The sequence below is a fragment of the Chionomys nivalis genome, chromosome 9, assembly GCF_950005125.1.
Source record: "Chionomys nivalis chromosome 9, mChiNiv1.1, whole genome shotgun sequence".
Taxonomy (NCBI): Eukaryota; Metazoa; Chordata; class Mammalia; order Rodentia; family Cricetidae; genus Chionomys; species Chionomys nivalis.
Window position 1 is genome coordinate 26,960,483 of NC_080094.1, and position 25,921 is coordinate 26,986,403.

Consider the following 25,921-nt stretch of genomic DNA (forward strand, 5'->3'; position numbering starts at 1 on the left):
ACTGTGTGGATTGCTCACAGGTGACTACTGAGGGGTTTTCTGGATATTGGGGATAGCATTGCTATGTGAGCTATACTCCCAGATGGTGCACTCTGCCGTGAGGACCCATACTCAACCACCTCCAAACCTTGGAGGAGGCCCCTCTGTGTCCCTAGCTGTGGAAAGCAGAGTATCTATTTATTCTTTGGGGAGCTGGAAAAACCCTAGGGGGTTCGATACAACTTTGTGGAAATCATGCAATCATCTTGAACAAAGGCCAAGGTTATCCCTTCTCTCATGGTTATGAGAAGAACATTTATTGGTTTACCTCTAAATGAGTCTTTGCTTCCCATGTGACCTTATGGTGTCTCACTCAGGACAGTTACCGCCTGTGAATGCGCAGCAATTCTTAGCCTTCCCAGAATCCTCCCTGGCATTCTACTCTGCTCTTCTTAAACAATCAGGTGAAGCTGCTACACATTCTACTGATGGGCCAGACATCAGGGTCTCGGGGGCTATATGGCAGGAGCTTACTGGCCTAAGCTCTCCTCTGATACACAACAAATTTGCTCACTGGAAAGAGAGGAGGGAGGGTGAGTAAATGAATGAGAATGAACACTGTGGCTTAGAGACATTCTGGAAACAGAGTGCATTTCTTCTGCTGCTGGTCCCTCACTTCCAATCAAGACTCCCAACGCCATTGTTGTAAGCCGGCTTCACTCCTCAGTTCATCCTCACTGCTTTAGCCTGTCATTTATCCCCTCCAACATCATCTCAGTCTGAAATCATCATCCATTTTTGACAGAATTTCTCCTCATGACCTAAAAAACCATTATAGGAAAAGCCTTAGCAAGGTGCAAATGAAAAATATCACACTTAGTGGTATATTAAAGGTCCACCTTTGTCAAAAAAGTACACAGTTTCCGATTTCAGATCATGATGGTGGCCACTGCCACTCATCTCTTCCTCTGGGAACAACTGTGCATGGCCTATCTTACTTCCATCCACAGGTGTAAAGAGGAGTCATACCTGAGATACTTTTACGTTCCTGAGTGACCAGCATGACCTTGATGTGAGATGGATCTTCAGGAAATGTTGCTGTTCCTATACCAGCACAGTGTTCTTGAATTGCTCTGAAATCACCAAATCCCCAGAAACAAGTGGGTTTCTTATCTGCTTTTCCAGGCCTTAGAAACACAGCTTCTGATACAGTCCATGCGCTCCCAGATGGCGGAAGAACGAGATAGTTAACTTAGGCATCTGAAGCAGAGCCCTAAACATTAACCTCTAATTAAATCATATCCTCCTGACACCTATAATGTTGAGATTATGGTAATGCATGAGGTTATTAATTATATCTAATTATTCAATTAACGGAAAGAAAATACCAGTGGAGATGAAAGTTGGTGAGTGATTTATGAGAAAAGCCAAGTTTGACAGGCTTAGAGCCTGCTGCTTCTTGACAGAGAGAATTTCCTAGGGATTGGGACAGAAAAAAACCTATTATGGTTTCACTATGCCTCATTGCCCAAAAGTCGTGGTGGAATTTGATACATGCTATGAGATGTTAGGAGATGGGACCATGGGGGTATTAGAGGCTCTGAGGGCTCTGTCTCTATGAATGGATGGATCTACTTATTCAGTTAATGGACCAATGGGTTATTGAAATGTTTCCAGATCGGGTCTGCTATGAAGGCTATGTTGGCTAGTTGTCTCACATACTTCCTGCCCCTTACCATGTGATGTTTCTGGTAGTGTTGGAATTCCACCAGCAGCAAGACCATTATTAGATGTATACCCATGATCTTGAACCAGAACATGAGCCCAAGTAAACCTCTTTTCTTCATAAGTTACCCAGTCTCTGGTACTGTGCCAAACTGTGCTGGGGAAAAACCAGGGTAGGCAAGAAAGGGATGTGTTAGGCAAGAGCTTTTTACCTTTTTCTCCAGAATTAAGGTAACTTCATGTCGCAAATTCATACCTCCATCTGTGTCTGGATAAGGCATACCTGGCCCTTTAGCAAGTGTTAACTTGTTTCTTGAATATTGGGTGTTGTCTGGGTAAGGTAGTAAGAGAGTTGAATCCTGGAGGGAAACAGGGAGTCCATGTTGATTGGAGGAGCAGGAAGGATGCAGCATTTCCCCTGGGTACCCTTGACTCCTGAGGTTTCTTAGCAACAGGCAAGATTCATATCTTTAGCTTTTACACAGTGGCCTTCCTAAATCTGAACTTCTTGGTGAAGATCACACTTAACTCCCTTGCTGTTCCTTGCCAATGGGACCAGCCCACCCCCTCAGCAGTTTGTGTCGATGGCAGGGGTACATGAAGGCTGAAGGCTGACACAGAGGCTCTGGTCCAGCCTGGCTTTCTCTGACCTTGGCCTCTTCTGTTACAGATAAAACAGTAGAATGTTCCCAGTCTTTAGCCATCCTAGAGTAGAGTGGTTTTGATGGGCTGCCTCCTCCATGCTTAGATGATTGCTAACAACTGCAGAGGCCCCAGGGCTGAAGTTGAGGGAACCTGGTGAGAAACAGTGGCAAATTCTCTCCCCCACGGTTTTAAAAGTAGCTCCTTTCCAGTTCTTGTCCATTCCTGCCATTTGGGTGCTTCATTGGCCAGAAAGAGAGACTTTGATTTATAGCTTGATGTGTATTATGATTTGATTAGATTAAACATAGTTGGAATCGTAAGGAAAGAGATCACTAATGTTTCTCAAGATACACGTGCTGAAATTTTCTGATAAAATCTTTGTGGCATTCCAAGGAGCATTGAACTTAATTTTATCAAATCAGTGTGATATGCTTATCCCGATTGTTAGCTGGTTTCACATTTATCACACACCACATTCGTTTCATCCTTCTTCTTAATAAAAATAAATAAATTTATGCATAGGCATCATACCTGCCTGTATTTTAGCAGTTTTACCTTTACTGTTATTTTTATAAATAATCAGAAAATTTTGGATTATTATGATCAAAAGTATTTATGATCTTAGTAGATGATTTTGATTATTTTCAACATTAGACCAGACAACCTAAGTGTCTAGAAAAGCTTCAAGGGCTTTCTGATGAGGCTACCATGCAGGTATTTCATAATGGTATTTTAGGATGATAAATAGCAAAACAGAATATGCATATCTCATCTTGTAAAATAAATATGACAGATTGAATTAGGTTTTTATTATTTTAATCATTGTACTCATATTTTAATTAAAAATTTTAGCATAAAATGATGGGTTTCATTGTGACACTTTATTGCCCACCTTCTTTCTATGACTCCTCATTCCCTTCTCTTGTCTTCTCCCTTCCTTCCCTCAGATGTTCCCACTCTTACTTCCCTGTTGTGGACACGCACACACGCTCCACATAGGAAAGACATGTGTGATTTATCTTTTTCTCACAGTCCCCTCTCTTTTTTTCTTTTCTTGTTTCATTTAGATTACACTTCCTACTTCTTCCACAGTGTGCCATTTATTCTCATCAATGCTTTTCTTTCTGGGTTTCAAATAACAAAATGAACATAAAGGTTTGCAGTTTGCAGTCAGGTTTATTTCTCTTAACTTGACAGCTCCCATCCAGCTCTTTTCCCAGAAAATGTGCAATTCCATCCTTTTGACTGGAAATCATATAGTGTTTACTTTTACCTTATCATGCTCATCTATTGATTCGATGGCAGACACTTCGGCTGGCTTTGTATCTTGTGTATTATTGTGAATATTGCTACAACAGCATGTGCGTGTGTGTGTCTCTGTGAAATTCCATTGAATATGCACCCAGGGGCAGTAATCGCTATAGCAGATGGTGATGTTTAGGTTTTTAAGGTCATAGTGACCAGGCCAACTTATATCCTCACTAGCTGTGTGTGTAAGTTTCTTTCTCTACAACCTTGCCACTGATTTTTTTTCTTGCTTTTTTTTTTATTTATTGTGATAGCTATTCTGATAGAAGTGAGATGTAATTCCAATGCAGTTTTACTTTCTCTTACCTGGATCCCTAAGGATTTTAAAATATTTCCCTATATTTACTGGTTATTTGCTTTTATTCTCTTGAGAACTTGAACTGATCTCAATTATCTTTATAATAAGTTCACAATTTATTTCTCAACATTTTATTCTATTTCTTGAAACACAATTTGCACATTTAATTGAGTTGAAAAACAATGTATTAGTTTGATGGCCATTTGAGACTCCTTATCCCCCATTGTTAGGGGACCTTAGTGGGGTTGCCTTCATATATTTTGGGAAGTTTATGTAGGTGTGGCTGGGAACTGGAGGAGCAGTTAGGGAGTAGAAGTGGAAAATAGGGTTGAGGTAGAAAATATGAAGAGAGACATCTGGAATTGAGCAGCATTTGGGGGTGATATGAAAACCTAGTGGGTCAGCTTCTCAGTGTTTATAAGTTTAAAACAAGCCCACTACAAGCAAAATACCATCTATTTTAGATGATTCCAGATATAAACTCTATTCACCCATGCAAGACCCTAGAAAAAAGGTCAATTTATACAGAAAAACAAAGGTGGATTCATATCAATATGAGCCACAGATTTGGGGATGGGGCCCCTGAGCCCATTCTGGGTCCCATCTCCTTAGGGGAATAGACACAGAGTTCACTTTGGCTTGGTCTTACTCTTTACCCAAAACAATTTAGCAGAAGTTTAAATTATAGTATCTATCTTGAGTTACTCCATTATGTAGCAACACAATTTTTAAAATGTTAGCTCAATATATAAAATATTTAACCAGTTTGAGCTTTTTGGCCACAGGAAATAAAATAATTTCAATTTGTATACATGTGTTGTAAACATAAATTTTATGAGTTGATAGTAATAAGGTACTTTCAATTTATTAAATTCAATGACATTAAGATAAACTCCACAAGGGAAGTAGAAACTATGAGCTCAAACAGAACAACTGAAGAAGTAGTGAAATTTCTTCCTGCTAGATTGGAGGTTGTTCACATGACTAAAAAATAGATAATAGTGGGTTTTATATAACTGGGATGTTTTCTTTTCTTACATAAATTCTAAGGAGATATATTGACAATTTTATTTTTAAATGTCTGTGTATATAATATCTGAAAAATTAAATACTTATGTAGAAAAGTTAAATACTGCTTTATAATAAGGGTGAGGAGTTCCCTACTTTTGTTCAAAATCTTCAAAAGTGTGTACTCAGTCATTGGATGGTGGCCCAAGGAGTAAGCTTCAGTTAGGAAGAGCCCCATGGAGACATGGAGGCAGATAGAACCAGATGGAGCCAGGTGGAGCCAGACAAGAGTTGTTTCTAGAACACTTAACGTGATTTGAGTTCTTTTAGATGCTCTGGAAGACTATGGTTTGGGAGAAGACCAAATCTAAAGCAAGTAGGAAGATGGCTAATCACAAAGGCCATAAACAAGATGCTGTGGAGTGTTCTCCAGAATTGAAAGACTAATTGTACCACAACATTGAATCATTGGCATGTGGTGAGGGCAGAGGGACAGGCAGTAGGATGGGAGAAATTAGGAGTTGAAAAATGAGAAGACAGAAGAGGCAAGAGAGGCAGAATAGAGGAAGGGAGGTGGTGTGGAAAATCTTTGGGAGGTAGAACTAACAGGCGGCAGTGAGACACTGTGATAAGGCATGAATGCAGTGAGGGGGTCCAGCGTCAAGTGTCTGACTCATTGTCTGGGCACATATATTGAGGAGATACTAGAGACAAGCTGGTCTTTAGATGATACCTCTACGTCTTAGCAAACAAAACAAAACGAAACAAAACAAAACAAAAAAACCCCAAAAAACCCCAAATAAACAAAAAACCTGATCTGTTGTTATTGCTTATGTTTTTACAACTGAAAATGCATATAACTTTGTCTCTTAATTTCAGCCATGGAACACAAGGAAGAACTCTAGAACAAGGCCATTCCTTGACGGGTGTCAAAAGAGTATTAGAAGTTTGCATTGATTTCTTATTTGAGAGTTGAAGGAGTTGATACCCAGAGAGAGAGAGTCAATTGTCATGGCTATGTAATTAATGGGTTGGATGTCTTGGTTGGGACTAGATCGAGTAATAGTTTATATTTTGTGCAGAGAAAATGAAGTAAGTGTTCTACTCTTGTTACCTCCAAGGGAGAAAGCTGGTTTAGAAAGATCTTAAAGTCTTCTATTAAAAGACTGGGAAAGGGAGCTGCTAGGATGGGTTGGTCAGCAAAGTGCTTACCTTGCAAATACAAAGACCTGACATTGAACACAACACCCACATAAAATGTCCATGCATAGTGGCTTACATTTGACATCCTACTACTGGGAGGCTGAGACAGGAGGACTCCTGGGGCCCACTGGCCAGGCAGATAGCATAATTGACAAATTCCTGATCAATGAGAGATACTGTCTCAAAAAGAGACGTACAGCATTACTGAGGATGGCGCCCAAGGCTATTCTCTGACTTCTGTTTTTGTACACAAACATTCATATGAACATACATCCACAAAATGCAAAGAATGGGATAATGGGTAACATTCGCTTCCAAAATGTGATAACAAAAGGAATGACTTTAATTTCAAGAACCAAAGTAGATAGAAATAAATGTATGTAAAAAAGGGTTGCATGCAAAATAACCCAAAAGGAGCTAGGTAGGCTACGTATGCTAATCTAGGCTAAACAGACAGACTTTAAGACCAAAACTGTTAGGGTAGACAAAGGAAGACATAACAATAAAATGGAAAACACTTAAAAAAACCTGTCAGAATTAGAGAAATCGTGATTCAGTCATAATAGTTCAACACCCTTCTTTAAAGAGTGAGCAGAGCAACTAAGCAATCAGAAAAATATGGGTGACTTAAAAACACTCATGATGGACTTTTAATCCCCTGGAGTCAAGAGCCCAAATAAACCCTTTCTTCTATGTTTGCTTTGTTGGTGGTGTTTTATCTCAGCAACAGAACAGTAACTAATCCGTCAGGAGAGGAAGTGGGCAGGTGATAGAGGTTGAAATGAGATCCCCACCTTGCAGTAGGTCACAGCTGAAGAAGGTGAGTGATTAGGGAGCCGAGATGCTGCACGGCAAGGCTGAGGTGAAAACACAGCATGGTGGACAGAGAAACTAAGCACTGTTGGATTTGAGAATGTCTAGCTTAAAGTGACATTTGAGGCACTTTAAAAGGTGAGGGTTCCTGAGCTCAATACTCAGTGAGTCTTTCAAATTTAAAGGCTTTGTTTACATGGAGATGGAGCTTCATGTTCAGCTGAGGAAATGAGAAGGGACAAGGGTAGTGCCCTTTTCTAAACCAGGAAAAGGACCGGGAATGTGGAAAGATGCACATCTCTGTGTACCATCCTTTGAGGAAGAAACCATCACCACCTTCACTCTACAGGGGATGACTAGGACACTCAGGGTGACTAACGAACCTTTACAAATGCACTTAGCTATGGGTTGGTGACTGCCCCCACAGCAAATGTCACCGGCTGTCATGGTGCCAAGCTCAACAGCAACAAGACCAAAGTTTTCAGATCATTTTCCCTTCACCTGGCTGTCCTTCCCAGGAATGACTGAAACACCATCAGTGAGTACCCTGACATCAGTGGTAGGTGGATCTCTTGTAGAAGAGGCGATGTCCCAGTTATTCAAAGACATGACATTCACAATATCACTCGTCCTGGCTGTGACAGTGCACTCTTGCAATCCCACAGAGGATCTCAATCTTCTCCAACTCATGGCAGAAAGCAGTAGGGCAAGAATAAACAAACATACATGTGCCAGACAATTAAAGTGTGGTCATGATCTGAAGCAACCACTCTGGGTGACCTGGGCTCTCCAGACTAAGAGCTCTTTCCATGAAAAAAAGGCATTAATCCCCTTCAGGTCAAGCCCTTCCAATTGATAATGCCTGACAATGTAACCCAGAGGAAAGGAACACACAGAATGGAGATGAAGACTCCACATGTGGTTAAACTAGAAAGCCCTCTATTACCTCAAAAAGAAGCTGGAAAATAAAGTGCAGTTTTGGGCCAAACAGAAATAAGTGCAGAGGCAAAAGAACACCGTGCACTCAGGACAGAATCCTCACCAAGAGGTGAGGCAGCCGGACAACCACAGAGTACTCACTGCTGCTGCAGTCACAGGACCAAAGAAGAACACGATTTACCTGCAAGAGAGCCCCCTGCCTTTGATGGAATGGAGAGTAAGCAAAATAAGAAAGAACACGTAACAAACTGCAAATACAGGTGGAATAGCAGGCAAAGTGCACTTTAAGGGACAGAGCATGTTTCAGAGGCCCATTTAATAATAATCAGAAGGAGTTAATTCTTAATGATGTGTAATAATCCTAAATTTACATCTACCTGTTAATATAATTTTACTATTTAGAGCCCAAATTGGTAGAAGTAAATGGTGAAATATCCAAGGCCACAGACTGTGGGCAACTTCAGCATGCTTCAGTCAACTATTGATTAAACAAGATGAAGAACCTTGAGACAACTGATACCAGAGACCTTGAGCTGACTTCTGTAGGAAGAACGGAACCTGAGGTGCATGAAGGCACAAGTATGCCTTTCCAAGGGTCAAAGAACCGAGAGTACCATGGGTGCACTGTGTGACTTCATCTGAGGCAGAGAAGAACAAGCTACTAGGAAGTCCCCGCACACCTGCAGATAAATCAGCATACTTCGGAAACAACTCATGGAAGTGTGGGGGAGCAACAAGAGCGATCAGTAAACATCTGGAAATTAAAAATTTATAACATATTAAATCTTGGTTTGTAGCCAAGACTGTGTCTAGAGGGAAATTTTATTTTTCCTTGCATATATTAAGGAAAGCAGAAATACTAAAATCCATGATATGACTATTCATTTCAAGAAGTTATAACAATAACAGCAAACTGAACCCAAAATACATGGCAAGGTCAAAATAGTTAAGGGAGTAATAACTAAATGAAAATGAAATATGGACTTAACTGTATTATGGGTTTTTTAACGTACACACACATACATATATAATTTAGGTGAAAATTTCTCATCTGAACTGACAATGCTCTCCCCAAATGGCAAAGACTGTCTAAAACAAAACAAAAAACAAAAGCAACACCAGCCATGAGAGGCCTCCTCTGATTTGAAAAAGCACTTCAATACCAATCCTTTCCGTATTTCCTTTCTTTTCTTTTTTAAAATCAATATCACATTATATTGCTATGATGTAGTAAAACTAACTCCCAAGGTAACAGAAAACAGTGAAAGTGATGTCATGTAACTGAGACTGTCCGTTCAGTGTGGGAGCCCACGCGTGACTCAGTTTCCATCTGGAGTCATTTCTGACTTAAAGAAGTCAAACACAACTTCCAAAGAATATATACTTAGTTTTAACTACATCTGAAAATATGTATGAGTTAAAGGATTTCCTGGAAAGGCATAAACCAATGAAATGAATTCTATAAGGTTCAGAAGTCTAAAATCTCCAAGGCCATATTGTAAATTGAGAATTTGCTCAGGTTAGACTAGAGAAGTATTGGGAGTGGTGCCAGTAGCCATTTGCAGATATGACATGGCCCCTGGAAGGCACTGCTGCTGTGTGGGCAGACTGGGGTAAAGTGGCGCATATCCCCTTCCTGCTGTAGTATGGTGCATAGACTGTGGATGTATGCGCACATATACCTCCTTGTGTATGGATGTCCATGCCCTTGGCACAGGAGAAATGACCCACTCTGGGGTGCGAGGGTGCTACTCAGGCATGTGGGTTTGGGAGAAGCTAGATGATTACATTTTGTTTATCTTTTATGATCACTCTGAAAAAATTTTAACCATGCTCTTATTTTAAAATGGAAAATAGGCAAAACGTTTACACACAACATTAAATAGTCTTTCATAAGTTATCTCTTATCAGTTAGCCAGATGCAAACATTAGGGGTTGAACTATGTGGAGTCTCCAGCTAATACAGTCATGGGGCAGGGTGTGGCAAGTCCCAGCTCCTCCGTTCCCCTGTTGTTAGCAATAAAAAGCTGAACTTGGTGTCCCTCGTTAGTTCTCTTTCTGCCAATGGCCTCTCACTCATGCTTTTGCCATGAAATAATAATAAAACTGGGGCTGGAGGGTGATTTCCGAAGTGAGACTGGTGATTAAAACCCACAACTGTCGAGATTTAGCAGAAAATGTCATAGTTTTCAAAGACTGAAATTCCTCCTCCATTGAAAAATGACTAAGAGAATTAATTGTCAATTCAACGGCTTGCGTGACAATGAGAGTTCCTGAACTTTTAATGAACTGTTTCCTTTAAAATGTTCTAATGAAGCTGACTTCAGAAAGCAGTTCTCAGATAATTACCAAGATCCAAGACTCTCCCAAATGAGCTCTTGGGTGTCATAATTTCCAATTAACCTTGGGCTATTGGTGAGAAGCATTGTTGGATGGTCAATTCTATGACTCCAGTGCACTGTCTTACATTCTCACCCTTGGGTGATCGTCTTCTTTGCTAAGTCTGGATGATGTTGGGTGAGCTGTTTGGGATGAAGTTTGTGCTGATTAATTTCTGTCAAGTGGACACAAACTAGACATGTTCGTAAAAAAGGAACCTCAGTTGAGGAGTTGCCTCCATCAGATTGCCCCATGGACACACCTGTGGGAATATTTTCTTGATTGATTCAAGAGGACCCCGTGTGCTCTGGGAAGTGGCACCCCTAGATAGCATAAGAAAATAAACTGAGCAAGCCAGCAAGCAGTTCCCTCCACGGTTTCTGCTCCAGTTCTTTCCTCCAGGCTCTGGCCTTGAATTCCTGCCCTGATTACCCTCACTGATGAACTGTAACATGGGAGTGTCAGCCAAATAAATTCTTTCTTCCCCCAAGTTGCTTTTGCTCATGGTGTTTTTCATAGCAATAAAGAACCCAGCTGGGACAGGACTTTAGCAAACATGGCTCTGAGAAGAGACTTGGGGACTTTTGTAGGTGGAATTGTTTTCTTAGGATTCTACTTCATGAATGCTTGATGCCCTACAAGAGTTTGAGACCATTAAACCATAAGAACATGAAAATCTGAGCGATTGCATGGCCAGACCACATGGAGAGGGGAGTTAAAGTCTGGCTGCTGTCTTGCTCTGTTGTAGAGTGGTACTGGGTCTGTAAGTACTGGGTGCCACAGTCCTGGTGCAGAGGGGAGAACTGAAAGATAAAGATAAACCCTGGTTCAATTTTATTATTATTATGTTAGCTTTAAGTGTCAAAGTGTTTGGCCATGCATGAAGAAATAAAGCTAGGAGCCAGGGGCTCTAAGGGAGACATACCTGAAGAGAAGGTAGCAGGGATAATATAGGAGAAATGACAATCTTTCCATTTGCCAAGCTTCCTGTCTCACAGAATCCTGGAGGAAATAACCAATATTAGCCCCTGAAGACTCAATCCCTCTAGAGTGCAGTGGTTTTTTTTTTTTTTATCTTTTTTATTTATTTTTATTTTTTTATTTTTTAAGAATCTCAGCTCCTGCCTTTTGCCTGCTGATTCTGATCTGTCTTCTAACACGATTTCCCATGTTTTCTGTCTTGGAATCACATGTGTAAACTCCCAGGGATTCCACTCTGCTGGTCCATGCTCAGAGCAGGAAGAATATGAGGGTTATTCCACCTTGCATGTCCCCCTGCTTGGAGAGGTCTCTGCGTCATCCACCAGGGGTCTCACTGCCGCTTTCGCGCTAAATGCAGTAAAGCAGGATGTTAGTGGGCCACGTGGCGTTCTGAGTTTCAAGAAGGGACACTTTCTTTTTTTTTTTTTTTTTGGTTTTTCGAGACAGGGTTTCTCTGTGGTTTTGGAGCCTGTCCTGGAACTAGCTCTTGTAGACCAGGCTGGCCTCGAACTTACAGAGATCCGCCTGCCTCTGCCTCCCAAGTGCTGGGATTAAAGGCGTGCACTTAAACAGTCAAAGTAGTGCTTTACTGACTGGGAAAGGGAATGAGCGGGAAGGGCAATGTCCTGTTTGAGAGGGGATTTGAAGCTCCAGGGAAAAAAAAATCTCTGAGCCCTCTGACTCAATGCCTGGAAGGCTAGCAAGGCCCCTTCCTATTAATGTGCACGTAGTTGTCATCTTTCTTAGCCAGGGCATAGGCCCAGTGCAGAATCTACTTTAGGAGAACAGGCATAAGGCAAGTTCACCTGAGAGAGACTGCAGGAGTACCACTTTTAATTTTCTTTGGAGAAAACAGCAACAATTTATTGCAGTGAGATCTCAGTGAACCAGCTATCCAGAAGAAAAGGAAAACAAACAAACAGTGGCAGCAACAAAATCACAAACTCACAAAGAGACAAACAAAACCCCATTCAGCTGGTTTTTGCTTATTCAACACCCCTTGATTCTGCATTGTAAACATTCCCACTTTGCAGACATCAGTCTCCTAACAGTTTGGCCACCAGCTGAAGGTTTAACAGTGGCCCTCTTGTACTTGTCTGCTCCAAATGCACCACACCGGGGAAGAGGTTTTTCCTGCAATGATGCTAATGCTAGCCATAGCATCAAAACTCCTGACCAGAAAAACACGAATGCTCAGCCTGTGTTAGGTGGTGCATGTAGCACCTCACCTCATCAACAACCTCCAGGGGATGCAGAAAGAAGCTGAGGTTTCACTGGTACTTACTGGCCTCGTGCTGAGAGATGGAGACAGTATCTTAGTCTTCAGCTTAGCGGTATTGATGACCTTCAGGGAACTTGCTTGGTTCCCTTTTTCTCCTTCCTTCCTTCCTTCCTTCCTTCCTTCCTTCCTTCCTTCCTTCCTTCCTTCCTTCCTTCCTTCCTTCCTTCCTTCCTTCCCTCATTCTTTCTTTCTTAATTACACACACAGATGCACGCATACACCAGAGAGAGAGAGAGAGAGAGAGAGAGAGAGAGAGAGAGAGAGAGAGAGATTGCACAGTATGAGAGTGACATGACCGCCCAGAATTCTTGGCTGCATGCAGTTTTTCAGAGGCATCCATGTACATGAACCCCAGCTGTATGAATGGAGTGCTCACATATGAATAAAGTCACTACAATGTATTTATAATATTTTTAATTGATTCATTTGGTCTCCCCATTGTATAAGAGTCACACCCCGAAAGTCTTCCTGGACATGCTTTCCAAATCCAGAGGTCCTGGGTACAAGAACAGGAGTTTCAGGGCCCTCAGTGCATGCTAGTTCCTTGATGTCTTCCATGGCAGGCTCCTACGACACAGGCAGCTCTGTTGCCTGGGCAAACCCTCTTCCAGAACAATGTACAGAGGGAACACATTTGTACAAAATTGCGTCTGTTATTTACTACAAGTAGTCGTGCACTGCTTTGCTGTTTCTTGCCACGAGAGACACCAAGGTGAAGCAGGGGGTAAAAGATGTGAAAGAGCAAAGCCAAACAGATCTCCACAAAGGAGTGAGCCGCCACTTCCTCTTGTGTTATAACTGACAATAATCTTGCCAGACTCATGGCCCATAGGCTACACAACAAGCAAAAGAATGTCCTTGGGAAAGCTCGATTGTTTTAGTCACTATGACTGCATGCCAGCCAACCCCTAACATTTACAGATTTAGTAAATGAGATTTACTGCATTCACGACTCAGTAGGTCAGACATTGGTTCCCAGAGCAGATCTCTGGATCCTCTGCCTCAGAACAGGTCTGGGGTTCCATCTGGATAGCAGAACACCTTAGCTCTGTGACATGATTCCATGATCCCCAATAGGGAAAAATTCAGGGGAAAAAAAAATGTCATGTGGCATCATCTGGCCCCAAGAAGCACAGAAGCCAGGAAAGAGGTAGCTCGTCTCATAAGCCACACAGGGTCACTTCTGCTGATATATTGGACAGGAGGGTTACACAGTCCACTTGGGTTCAGGAAACACAGACAGTCCCTTCCAGAGGCAGCTGAGAATCACACTGTGAGAATACCGGGAAAGATACACCTTGGTGCAGCAGACTGGGACCATTGTTTGTTACAGGTGACATCAGGGATAATACCAGTTGGACACATAGGGACTTATCTTGGGACAAGAGAATACTGAGATTGGGGACGATCCCAAGGAAGAGGGTTTGCCAAGAAACTAGGTGCCCTCTACCCCCGCATTGTGGGTTTCATGGACGGTCTATGGCTCATTGACCCTGTCCATGTCTGGGACTTAAGTGGGAATTGGAGTTCCTGTGCCGAAGACCAATTTCTGTCAGTCTGTAGCTCTGACCCCTGTGGGGCTTTTCTGCCTCTACACCTTGGGAGACTCCCTCAGTCTTCCTTCTGGAAGCCTGTAGTGTCTGCAAACAAATACCATGACAAACCAGGGAAAAGGCTATAAGTAGGAGCACGTTGCCCGCCTGTGCAGTCCTGGTAGGACACACTGGCTGTTCCTGGCTATGCCATGGTAAGTCCTGACCACTAAGCACACCCACCCGGGAGGATGTCATGAGTGTCTGGAGCTCCACTCAAGATGTAAGGCTGTTCAGGGGTTGCTCTCCAGCATAGATCAGGAGTTTGAGGAGACATAAAATAAAGGCAGCTGTCACTCAGTCCCCAAGGCCTTGAGGTAGCTCCCCATGTGTAGCCAGAGTTTTTCTGCATCCTATCCGATCCTGCGCCATTTATTTGTGTATTTATTTATTTTCTTTTTTTAAAATTGTTTTAATTGAGATATATATTTTTTCTCTGCCCCTCTTCCTTCCTCCCTCTTTCTCTTCCACCCTTTATAAGCAGCAAGTGAGTATACCCTTTCCCATGATCCCCATGCTCCCAATTTACTCAGGAGATCTTGTCTTTTTCTATTTCCCATGTAGATTAGATCCATGTATGTCTCTCTTAGGATCTTCTTTGTTGTCTAGGTTCTTTAGGGTTGTGAATTGTAGGCTTTATGTCTAAAAGTCACTTATGAGTGAGTACATATTATATTTGTCTTTCTGGGTCTGGGTTACCTCACTCAGTATGATGTTTTCTAGATCCATCCATTTACCTGCAAATTTCAAGATGTCATTATTATTATTTTTTCACTGTGTAGTACTCCATTGTGTAAATGTACCACATCTTCTTTATCGATTCTTCGGTTGAGGAGCATTTAGGTTGTTTCCAGGTTCTGGCTATGACAAATAATGCCTGCAGTCATTTTTAAAATAATCACTCAGAGACTTAATATTATTTATAATTGTTTTGTTGATGGCTCAGGCTTATTACTAGCTAGCACTTACATATAAATTAACCCATTTCTAGTAATCTGTGTATCGCCATGTGGCCTATGGCTTACCAGTAATACTCTGGCATCTTACTTCTACAGCAGCTGCAGGTGTCTCCCTTGACCCCACCTTCTTTCTCCCTGTATTCAGTTTGGCTTTCCTACCTAGCTATATTCTGCCCCGCCATAGGCCAAAGCAGCTTTATTCATCAATCAATAAAAAAAACACATATTCACAGTGTACAGAAGGATATCCCACATCATCTGTGTTCTCTAAATTCATAATTAGCACTGGAAGGCTGAGTATTGTCTTCAGGAAGCAGCAAGTGACTAGATCAGGTCATGGCAGGGAAGGATGCTAGGTGTATCTGGGTGTTGGAGAGAGTTTTATGTGGCATGGATGCATAACAAGATGATGTTGTGTCAGGAGAAGCTGTAGTCTGGGACCCTAGAGGAGAGCTGCACTTTGCCTAGGGCCTGGTCCAACATGTATTCTCTGTGGTAGGGTGATCCTCCCTACACTTCAATGTCCACACTTTTGAACACACTGCCTCCACTAGGACTTGCCCTGTTGGAGCCCAAGGTAGCTTCCAGGCAAAAACTGTATCCGAGTGTGAGGTTCTCCTGGGAAAGCCAAGCTCAACTGGGGGGATCCAAATTTGTCTTTGGTGACACTTTCTTTCCTTGGAACCTTAGCTCCTTCTCTACAAATACCAAGCTCACTATTGTTGTCCAGGGGATGACTCTGAGGCCTGGCTTTTGTTTCTAGTTGCAGGATGTCTTATGTCCCCACATGCCACAAGGGGACTCTGACTTTGCGCATTAGATGATGGAGTTCAAATAGAAGAGAGACAGTAGTCAGCAGGGCTGGAGGTTAGACAGTGCATGATGAGCCCTAGTGAGCTGAAGGTAAAGGAGAGACGGTATGCCAGAAGATTTGTGTGCAGGGGCCTGCCTGCTCATAAAAGGGGCTGGGAGGGAGAAGGTGGAAGATGTTCAAGGAACGTATCTGGGGAGACCAAGGGCAGAGTAAGAAATCTTCCTGCTGGACCAGCAGAGGGCAACAAAGACTAGAGAGAGGCTGTGTAGGCCATAGCCCTGCCTGGACAATGCAGAAATGCGGAGGCTTAATTAATGCAAATGTGTCTTAATCATCCTCAAATGCAGTTCCTGGTAAGGGTTGCCATGGTCACAGGTCTCTGTCTTTCACATTAGCTCCACATGTCCACGGATAATTCAGGCAGTGCGTGACTGTGCTCTGAGCCCTGGGTACCTATAGCAGTTACCACAGGCGATCCTGGAGCCTCTTCGTTCCTCCTGCCACATTTCAAGAGCCACCGGAGGTCTCCATGACTATAAGCCATGACAGATATGAGTGGTTTGGTAAGCTTTGTTCCCGGCTTCTGTGTCACCTCCATGCCTTGAAGCAACACTGCCAGGCAAGGGCAAGGCAGAGGCGACTAAATCACCAGGCAGAAGAAAAAAAAAATAGGCTCAGAGAGAGTGATTCATACCCAAACCTCTCCAGGCTTCAGGTCTGGTAAAGAGGTTTATAGCCGGGGTAGTTCTGTGGCTATGTATTGGTTGAGATGGGCTTTGTCGTCTAGCATTCCAGAAACTCATCAAGAAGGCATGACATCACCTTGTTTCCAGGTGAGGAGAGAAACTTGGGAATGGTGTGTCGTTCCCCTCGGGTCACAGAGCAGTGGGGAGGATGAGCCACGAACCCATGTTTGGGAGCACAAGTAGACTCTAATCTATCATACATTTCTAATCTCAAGCCCAGTATTTTAAAGTTACTATAAGTAGGGACATGGCTCTCTTTACTTACCCTGAAATGCTGCTGGAGGGAATGACATGTGAGAGGGGAGAAAGATGGGGATCATGCCTTAGTGGGGCAGGTTTCAATCAAGGTATCCTTGAAGAAGTAAATCGCATTGGCTTGTGTTACTATGGAGGGATGACATAGGGTGAGCCCAGACGCGCAGTGGGTCTGCACCAGATGCAGTTGTAAGGAAGGACTCTTGGCTCCAGTGCAAATCAGATGTCCTCAGCAGAGGCCATGAAAACTGAAGCCAGAAAACTGAAGCAGAGGCCATTTCATGACTGGTGTCACTTTCCTGCCGTTCTTGTCCCCTCATTAAAGTCAGATATAATCTCCTAAAAATCACTGCGTTTCTTCTTCTTCTTCTTCTTCTCCTCCTCCTCCTCCTCCTCCTCCTCCTCCTCCTCCTCCTCCCCCCTCCTCCTCCTCCTCCCCCTTCTTCTGATTTTCCTCCAAGAAGCCACATAGGGCCATTAGTTACCCTAATACTGTCAGAGGTTAAAGTAACACATGGTATTAGGTATTCGTGAAGAGACTGGATCTCTGAAGTGTGGAGTTACACCTGTACATGCCTGGCTTGGGGCTGGAGGGAAAGCTTTGAACCTGGCGCTGACAGCTGGAGGCTCAGGGTTTCTTTTCTTGGCAAGGCATGTGCTTTGAGGGAAGGGCCATGTGACTGGGTCCTGGGAATGGAATTCTTTCTGAGAGCCTCTTAAGAATCTCTATGGCTGACTTGGGCACATCTCCACTGAGACAATACTGGTAGCTAGAGCCAAAGGATCCTAAAGACCGAGAATACCAAACACAAACAGTTATGTGTACTGATTAAAGAGTCCAGAGTGCCATATTCTTGTCATCAGGTAGCTTTTCTTCATCCCAAGAGTCCTGGCAAGAACCCTTCCTCACATTCCCTGAGTAATGTCTGCCCTTCCCTCTGACCCTGACCCCATCTTCCATTTCCCCACTGGATTTTATCCTGGCTTCTTCTTTTGATTTTCCTTATCTATTTCTCCAAGTCCTTCTTCCAAATTACCTCTGGAAGGGTTTCTGAGTCCCTATTCCAGTACTCTAGCCTTTTATCCAACCTTTCTTAACCCTGTGTCTTTCCTAGCTAATGGGAATTCTGAGCCATCTTCCTCCGAGTATCGGATTTGGCTGTGGCAGTCTCCTAGGGATATTCTACCCAAGAAGAAAAGAAGAGGAATGGAGTCATAGGAATATCCCAGCAATGCCCTTCTTACTTGTTGAGTAAATTCAAAAAGCACAAAAATCTCACGTGCAGAATCAAGCTAAGAAAGTTTCCATATCATATCTCAGGGCCTGGTTCCAGCACATGGCCCTCAGGATGAAGGGACCACTGGGAATTCTGAGCTTGAAGGACTGATAGCACTTGTGGATTCATGCCATCTTTAGCATCTGGCACTGCCTGCCCTCCTCTTAGTGCCTTACTTTGCGCATTTGATAGAGAATCCTATGGCCAGTAGAGCTGCCATCCATGGGGACTTCTGGGAGACTTTCCAAAATGCTCTTCCGAGAAAAAGAACAACCCACTACCTGTCTTAGGCCAGTGCATCTTCAGTTTTAGATGTCTTTATTACTAAATAATGCATAACACACACACACACACACACACACACACACACACACACACACACCTCCTCCATCCTTCTTTTCCTCTCTGGTGTAATTTCTTAGCATAGTGCCTGGGCCATGCCAGTTTCTCAGTTGCGTTTGTTTAAAGTGTCACTACATGTGATGTGACACGAAGTCGAAGGCAGAAGGAGATGGCTGAGTCTGGGAGGAGCTGAGGGGAGGAGTGAGGGTGAACATGATCAAAATCTGTCATATTAAAGAATTAATAAAATGTTATATTAAAAAGGACCTAGTGAGTAAATGAATGGATGAATGAAGAACACACTTGCTAAGAATCCATGTATTTCAACTCTACCTTATTATCCAAGCATATTGAGCCCATTACTTGCCACGCCTGTTGTAAATTTCCTATGTTTGGTTCTCATAGACTCCAGGGGAGGGAGAGGATGAGATATTGGCCATTGAGTTGGCATGTGCTCTGTGTCACGCCGTGACCATCAGACCACCCTCAGACTGCCTTCACCCACTGCCAGTGCTTGAGTGGGAAGCCTTTCTGGTGTCAGCTGTGAAGCTTGATCAGGTCAGCTGTGGAAGGGGTTTGTACGGAACTCAGGAAAGAGTGGAAATGTGTCAAGAGAAGCAAAGCAGGCGCGAGGAGGTTCAAAGAGCACTTCAGCATGTGCTTGGACAAATAAAGTCACAGGGTCACAGGGGTGCCTGGGACTCGGGAGGAGGCATCAAGCACTCTGTCTGGATAGCCAGCTCAGTCACAGTTAGAGGGAGGTGTCAGGGACAGAGGACAGCAGACACTTCTCAGGGACTGGATTTATAGCAGCTTTTCAAAGGAAGCTTGGCTTGAGACCAAAAAGAAAATTATCTTCTTCAATGCTTCATTTCCTTAAATTTACAGCACCAATAACTCCTTCAGCTCTCATTGCCCAGCCCGGCAGACTTAACAGGTGGAGACAGAGCATGAAGAAGACTTCCAGGGTACTTCTGTGACAGAGTCACGTCAGCCTTTCGCTCAGGCCAGCCATGGCCTTGGTGTCTTCTCATTCTGAAGGTTCTAAACCCAGGACACAGTGTATGGACCTTAGCCCTACCCCAGACTCATAATCCAAGGCAGAGAACACACTGTGGCATGGTCTGTAGGTCTCCCAGGCCCAAGGCATGGATCGCCCAGGTGATGGAAAAGCATGTGCCATCCTCAAGTAGTACAGAAAAAAATCAGGACCAGTCTCTGCTCCATGGGGCACATGTGGCCCACTTTTCCAATTGCACTGAGATTGTTTAGTAACTGTTCCCAGGACATTTTAAGTGTTTCATGGAAGCTACATTGTGGGTTTTTCCTCCAGTCAAGCATCTGCTCCCCAAGGCAGTCAGTTACCTTCAGGACTATCATTCTGTCACCTGCCTAGCCCCTCCACACCTGCCAGCCCAGCGGGGCCCCATCTCCTCAGAAGCTTTTCTCATTCCCATGATTGCTGATTCCCCTCACACTGACCTCTGCATCTCTAGCTGACTTTTCTGTCCCTTGGAAATGCTTTTGTTTTGAGGAGTTTTGTGGCAGAGGAAATGATGTTAGAGACAGGCATGGTTGGGACTTTGGCTTCTCAAGGATGGTAAGGGACTTTCGTGGTGTTGACTTATTATGTTTCATTGTTTGTATGCAGGGCTGTGTCTTCTTCACATTCCTACGTGTTTACTTCACAGTCAAACCTTGGACCGGTTGCAAGCTTCTAATGTATTTTCTTAGGCATAAAACCTACGGACTCCAAAGACTGGCACTCTGGGCATCCTCCATTCCACATAAATGAAGTTAGGCAAAGGGGATGTTCTTGTCCAGCTTCATGTCCTTGACAGTAATGAACTTCTTTCTTGGTATCTTTGGGTCTTCCTAGCCTTGAAGATCTCAGAGCCCATCTCCGTTTTTATTGTCACTCAGCCTTCATTGGGCCTCTGTGGTTTGACTTTCATTGTATCTCTGCTCCCTTACACTGAAATCTGATTCCATGAATGTGGGAACCAGGAAGGGCTACAGCCAGGAGTCTTCAAACCCCGGAAAGCTCCATTTAGCAATGTAACAAAACCCTGAGTTAACCAAGGGAGTCTCAACTCAGAGACTGCCTTGATCAGATTGGCCTGCCAATTTGTCTGTGGGGTGTTTTCTTTATAGCTTACTGATGTGGGGGTGCCCAGTCCACTGGAGGTGGTGCCACCCCTGAGCTGGTGATCTTGGGTTGTGTAAGAAAGCTAGATGAACAAGTCATGGGAAATAAACCAGTAAGTAGCTTTCCACCGTGGTGCTTGCCTCTCTTGCTGCTTGAGTTCCTGCTATGATTTCCCTCAGCAATGGACTGATGTAGAACGATTAATAAAAACCCAGATACAGATATTGGTGTCTAACTCGAAGGTCAGAAAAGCAAAAGGTCAGCCAGCCATTCATGTGTTTCATTGGGACTGACCTGGTGCAGGACTGGGCGGGACAGAAACTTCCGTCTATAGATTTGGATGAGGAAATACAAGCCACATAAGTTCTCTTCTTCCCAAGCTATTTTGTTAGGGGTATTTTTAGCACAGTAACAAAAGTAAATCACAAAAATACCCTTTCCCTTTTAGTGGAATAAGGCAATGTCAGAAAGTGTGAAAGGACCAGCTACAGACATCAAAAATGGCGGCGTCCCTTCACCCAGAATGGAAAGGTCGTTGCTGAGTAGATGAGAGGAGCGTGTCTATGATTTACTCGCTAGTGGAAAACGCTAATTCCCTTTATGCACAGAACATATCTGAAGTGACTGAACACAGCTGTTAATGGAAGTTATTCTTTGAAAAAAGAATTGCGAAGAATTTTTACATTTTCCAAATTATAGGATTTGTAAAATAGCAAATAAAGTGGAAAGAAAACGAGTCATTGCAACATAGCAAGGGTAGGGACCTCTCATTCTTCACCAGAGGTCTAACTTTTGGTGTAAATATCTCCATGCAAAATGGTCAGCATGGAGCTGACAGCCAGCGTTGCTTAGAACCAAGGAGATTCCTTTTCCAGGAAATAATGGACTTTGTACACGATCCACTAGAACTAGCACTGCTCTAGGGTGGCCCATCTCACCCAACTTCCACTTTTTTTTATTGATTTTATTGAGCTACATATTTTTCTCTGCTCCCCTCCCTTCCTCTCCCTTCCCCTTCAGCCCTCTCCTATGGTCCCCATGTTCCCAATTTACTCAGGAGATCTTGTCTTTTTCTACTTCCCATGTAGATTAGATTCATGTATGTCTCTCTTAGGGTCCTCATTGTTGTCTAGGTTCTCTGGGATTGTGATAAGGAAAATGTGGTACATTTACACAATGATGGAGTACTACACAGCAGAAAAAAATAATGACAACTTGAAATTTGCAGGCAAATGGATGGAGCTAGAAAACATCATATTGAGTGAGGTAACCCAGACCCAGAAAGACAGATATCATATGTACTCACTCATAAGTGGTTTTTAGACATAAAACAAAGAAAACCAGCCTACAAATCACAATCTCAACTTCTGCTTTCTATAATGGTCATATGCTGCTTTAGGTTGGGTCTCCCACATCACAGCTAAGACAAAGTCTTTGGGGACCATGGTAGAAGGAAACGTGAATAAGGAAATGCAGACATGAGACAGGGAGAAGTCACAAGACAGGTGTTAGCAATACTCTTGGCATTTGCCTAACGCTGCGCACACTTGCCCCAAACTGAAAATAACTCAAATGTTCCTCAGCTGGCAAATGGATAACCATTCTATAGGCACAACATGGAGAACTGCTTAGTTATGAAAATGAGTAAACTTGCATGCCAGCAATGACCTGGAGGTACCTTAAAAGGTGGTCTGAGTAAAGCCAGACTCAAAACCATGCAAGTCTATGATAAAAGGCCATATAATTCTCATAAAGAAGGCAAGAATAACAGGACCAATAACCAGGTGGTAGCTCCCATGGACTACGGGTGGAAAAGGCATGTTCATAATGTACATCACAGGGCAGGGATGGCTGGTCTCTGTAGGTTACCAGTCTCAGATGGTTATCATCCGGGAGGAGGGGGGAGATTCAGTTACTAGTTTTCACACACGCTAATAAACTGTCTGTAAACTCTTAGACCAGAGCAAGTGATGTTTCAACAACGGCAACTCTGAGCACAGGTCCATGGAGGGATAGCTTTGCCAATGTTCCATGGGTCCAAGGCCTTGTTCTTTGTTATGACTGTGCCCATGTCAACAATATGCATTCACTCCAGTTTCACTAGCCCAAGGCTTCCTCTGCTTCCTACAGTACACGGGTTTGGGTGATGAACTATCTTTGTGATGGCTCTTATCAGTGTATATTGTTTAAACTCCTGTAACTGTACATTTAAAAGGGTCAATTTCAGGCTCACAGTAAGGGCAGAGACAGATAGGATTGCTGCTTTATTCATGAGGCCCCTAGGTTAGGAAGCTTGTTGGAGCAGAAGCCACAAGCATGGAGGTACATGGTATTTCCCTGAGGAGCCACGTGCAGTGTAGGGTCCACACCTACAATGGCTGTGGTAGGCAGTAGACCCACTACCTACTGCATGAAGTAACAAAATATTGACGACACGAGAAAATAAAGCAGGGCTGTGAAGGGCAATTCTTGTGTTAAGAAGGGGAGGAGAGGACAGGGAGGTGAAGTCTTGGGCAGTCTCCCCTGCAGATTGCTTTACCTATTGATGCCAGGGATTTGCTTGGGAGACAATTCCAGGAAGCACTGGGGAGATCATGTGAGACCGAAAGGGTGTGGAACTAGAAGTGGCTACTTGCAAAATCAGGCAGTGCCCGTGGCTAGCTGAGGCTTAACCTTACCATGGGCCCTGAGGGCCTATAGTCCACACATCTAAGAGCTAGAAACTTGGAGCATGAATTCCCATTGCTATTGGCTGGAGCTGCTGCCTGGGTGGCACGGGCTTGATCATGTATCTGACTTTCATCATTAGCAGAGACATTGTAGGAGGAAGTAGAAGTGAGGGCTCATCAGCCTTTCAAGAAGTCAGAGCCTGTGGGGGACAGTGGGATTGACTTCTCTTTCTTGGATAAGCCTTGTCAGAAAACAAACATTGTTCAACATGTTGCTTCATTTTCTAGTTTTGATCTCGCCAACACCTACATGAGAGAGTGAGCAAAAGATGGTATCTCTTTTCCCTGCCTCCACCCATGAGTAAGCTCACTCTTAGGGATCAGGGAGACATATCAGGCAGACAGAGGTCAGGCAGATGAAATCTGAAGGTGCCACGGAATCTGATCAAGGGCCAGACCTAGACCTTCCCTTGGTGGTGAAGTGAAAACCCACAACATCGGGTCTCTGGGAAGGGAAGCTGTCAAGCTCACCCCTTCCCGTGGAGCTTTCCATGAACACACTTCTCTGTTCTCTGGAAATGAAAGGAAGCTTGTCACAGCTGTGTTGTGAGCCAAAATTTTTCCAAAGAGAGTTTTCAGCTTTCAAGCACACGTTTTTCTCAGTGTAGCAGTTTCTCCAGTTCCCTGGTAGCTGCGGCTGGTGTCTCTGATAGGCTGACAGGAACTTTGACTGATGGGCGGTAGCGGCTGGATGTCCTTGGCTGAATGTTTGAACGGGGTCTTTTCATTTTGTGGCTGAGGTGAGATTTTCACATGTGGAAAGCAGCCTTTGAGGTTTTGTACTGCTCCTTTGGAAGATGAGGAATTGTTTGTGGAGTCGAATCCAGATGTAAACTTTGAGCACTCCAGTTTTCTTCTCAACTTTGAAAATAGCTTTCCCATTTACATACTTCATAAGGGCATTATTAATGGGGTCAGTTTTAGTCAGGTCTAAGAATATTTGCTTAACACATTATTTCCCCTCCCCCAAAAATAGTATTGAGAGAAATAAACAAATACATAGTAAAATATCTGCTTTAAAATAAATGTTCAAATACAGAAGTACTTTGAGTCATGTGGGTAGCATGATACAGGGCTGGAATGGGAATCAGAACTGCAATGAGATAACCGTCACCGCGGCTCCTGGGTTATGCCTTCCCCCTGTGTTGTCTCACAGTGTTTCTGCACCAGGTGTCTGCTTCTCCCACTTTGAAAATGAAGAACATGAGTCTCAGAGATGTTTGATGTTGGTGGTTTGGGTTTCAGAATTCCCCATTCACGTCTACTGACCCTAAAGCAATCTCTCTCTCTCTCTCTCTCTCTCTCTCTCTCTCTCGCTCTCTCGCTCTCTCGCTCTCTCGCTCTCTCGCTCTCTCGCTCTCTCTCTCACACACACATACACACACACACACACATACACACACACACGAATTGTGTATGAGACTGAATACATGGCTCCCTGGATAAAGTGCTTCATATACAAATATGAAGACCAGAGTTCGGTCCCCAGCACACACATAAAAGCCAAATGGGCACAGCTTCCCCTTTAGAATCTCAGCTTTCAAAATATGGAGGCAGGCGATCCCTGAAGCAAGCTTGGTTGGTCAACTATGATGAAGGACACTGCTGCGGTAAGTAGGCAGAGAGCATTGGAGGAAATTGAGGAAGAAGCTGATGTCAACCACACACACACACACACACACACACGGGCACACACATAGTGCACACACATGCACAAATGTTTGCAAATATCTTATATACAGTGGTATATTATTTGTGTTTTAATAAATACAATTTGCCAGAAGGTCAGAGGGCAAAGAGTCATACAAATCATCCAGACTGCCAGGGAGTGGTGGCACACATCTTTAATGCCAGGACTCAGAAGACAGAGGCAGACATCTCTGTGAGTTCAAGGCCACCCTGGGCTACATAAGATTGAATCTGCCTAAAAGAGAAGCAGAGCTCACACAAAGGTGATCCCAGAACTTGGTACCATATGCCTTTAATCCTAGCAGTAGGGAGGTGGAGATAGGAGTGATACGCTTGGGTGGCGAGAGGAATATAAAGGGGCAGAGACAGGAACTCAGTGGAGTGTAGAGTGTGGAGTTTGAGGATTTGAGGAGACAGGATCTCACCCCTTTGGTCTGAAGATTTGGTAGAGATAAAAGGTCTCTTTAGTGGTTGACTGCTTTGCTTTTCTGGTCTTCAGGTTGAACCCTGATATCTGTCTCTGGGATTATACAAGTGTAGGGGCACCATTCATATACACACATGCAAAACCACCGTGTACAGTGTGCACACACAGTTTAAGATGATTAGAGGTAGTGTTATCCCCCTCATCCCGAGAGCTGGGTATAGTCAGTATTGCAGTCCTGCCTCTGCGGCCTGCCACCCCTCATGCCTCCCTCCCTCATGAACAATTACCACCTTGAAGTGCGTATGACCCCAGAGATGAGGGACACAAAACCTCTCTGTTGTCAGAGGAGCAGTGGAGAGGGTCTCAGTGACAACAATCCCCG